The sequence below is a fragment of the Gracilinanus agilis genome, chromosome 4 (genome assembly GCF_016433145.1).
Source record: "Gracilinanus agilis isolate LMUSP501 chromosome 4, AgileGrace, whole genome shotgun sequence".
Taxonomy (NCBI): domain Eukaryota; kingdom Metazoa; phylum Chordata; class Mammalia; order Didelphimorphia; family Didelphidae; genus Gracilinanus; species Gracilinanus agilis.
The window spans coordinates 511691241-511693523 of record NC_058133.1 but is presented as its reverse complement, the minus strand read 5'-3'; positions in this window follow the sequence as shown (position 1 = coordinate 511693523).

The window sequence follows — 2283 nt, the reverse complement described above, 5'->3', positions numbered from 1 at the left end:
TATCTATCTATCTATCTATCATTTATGTATGTATGTATCTGTCTGTCTGTCCGTCTCTGTATCTATGTATGTATTTCTGTATCTATCCACCCACATGCATATTTTGTATATACAGAGAGGTAGTGATGTATGGCTAGAGAGGTGGCCTCAAAGTGAGGAAGCCCTGGGTTCTAGCTCTGCCTTTGGCATCCTGACTGGGTGACTCTGGGACCTCTGTGTGCCCCCAGGCAGCTCCAGAGGACTCTAACTTCAATAGAAGATGCCAGTCTGCACTGGTAGAGGGAATCTCTCACCTAGAAATCACAGGGATGGTCAAACCCCCCAAATCTTTGTATTTGTTCATTTGTGAGCCCCCTTCTGTCTGTCTCTTAATGTGTGCTGTCTGGAAGGAGCTTAGCAAATGCTCATTGATTAATAAGTCTTCCTTTGATGAATAAGGAATCTGGGGCCCAGAGGACAAGGGGACTCTCCCCAAATCATAGAGCCAGGAAATGTCGGGCCCAGAGCCCAGGCCTCCTGACTTGAGCTCATTATCTTGTCCACTCACCAAACACCTAAGGTGTTAGTTAGGCTAGTCTCTTAGCTTTATTTCTTGCTGTTTAGGTGACTTTGGGCAAGTTTCTTCCCCTCTCTGGGGGCAGTTAGGAATTATAGGTCTGGATTCAGGTAGACCTGAGTTGAAATCTGACTTCAGACACTTGCTAGCTGTGTGCCCCTGGGCGAGTCACTTCACTTTGTTTACCTCAGTTTCTTTATCTGTAAAATGAGCTAGAGGGGGAAATGACAGAGGCAACTAGGTGGCTTAGTGAATAAAGAGCCAGGTTTGGAGAGGGGAAGTCCTGAGTTCAAATGTGACAACAGATTCTTCCTAGCTGTGTGACTCTGGACAAGTCACTTAACCCCAATTGCTTAGTTCATTCTGCTCTTCTACCTTGGAACCAATTCTTGTATTGATTCTAAGACAGATAGACAAGAAGGGTGTTTTTGTGTTGTTTTTCTTTAAAGAAGGAAATGGCAAACCACTCTAGTATCTTTGCCAAGAAAACCCCAAATGAGATCACGAAGAGAGCAATACAAGTAAACAATAATTCCTGTCTCTGGGGCTTGGTTTCCTCCTCTGTAAAAGGTTGGGCTTCCAGCTTCAGCTCCTCTTGTCATGGTGGCAGTCTTGGGGAGTTTGTGCCCAGGCAGGCTTTCCTGGAAAACTCCGGGGACCCCAGAAAAGCATCAGGCTCTTAGCAGATTGGACAGAAGTTCAAGTTCAATCGCCAAATACTGTTTTCAGTTTGTTTGGTCCAGTGTATACTTGCGTGTGTTCCATGCTTAATGCTCCTTTTGTGTATAAAGAAAGTAAATGGGTGTCTCATACCTGATTCCTGTTGCTTGTTGTTTATCTTTTTATTTCCCCTTTTGGGGGGAAATGCTAAACCCAAGTTTTAAAACATTTTTCTTTGGAGCATCACGATAGGGTTTAATGAGCCCCTGGGGCAGTGAGTCAGGCCAGTAGATGGAGACCCAGGCCTGGAGGTCCTGACTTCAAACACTTCCTAGCTGTATGACCCTGGGCAAGTCCCTTAACCCCCATTGCCTAGCCCTTACCACTCTTCTGCCTTGGAGCCAATACACAGTATTAATTCTAAGATGGAAGTAAGAGTTTTAAAAAAGAGAGAGAGAAAATATTGCTTCAGGAGCAGCTCAATGGATTGAGAGCCAGACCTAAAAATAGGGGAGATCTTGGGTTCAAATCTGGCCTCAGACCCTTCCTAGCTGTGTGACCCTGGGCAAGTCACTTAACCTCCATTCCTTAGTTCTTACTGCTCTTCTGCCTTGGAACCAATACTTAGCATCGATTCCAAGACAGAAGGTAGGAAGTTAAAAAAAGGAAACAGGAAAGTATTGAGCTGCTCTCATGAGAGGCTAGCCCCCTACCCCCACCCCAGAATGAACCAGAGCCACACTATGTGACTGGTAAAGCGGAGGGGTTTCTGAGAGAGAGCTCCTGGCCCAACACCCCAGCCCAGGCCCAGGAGCTGTCCTCCTACATCAGGCAGGGCTCTCTGTTCCATTTGTTAGGAGGTGGGTTTCTTCCTCAGCCAGCTGTACTTTGCCAGCCCAGGAAATGGGAACATCCTTTGCTCTAATTTCATTTAAAAACCAGATGCTCTCCCGGGGGGGGGGTCAGTAAAAGAGCCCCAGCGATTACTGCCTGCCCTGCCCGCAGCAAAGACCTAATGAATCTATGAAAATGGTCTTCAGGGCCAGCTTCGGTGCTGGCACCATCTC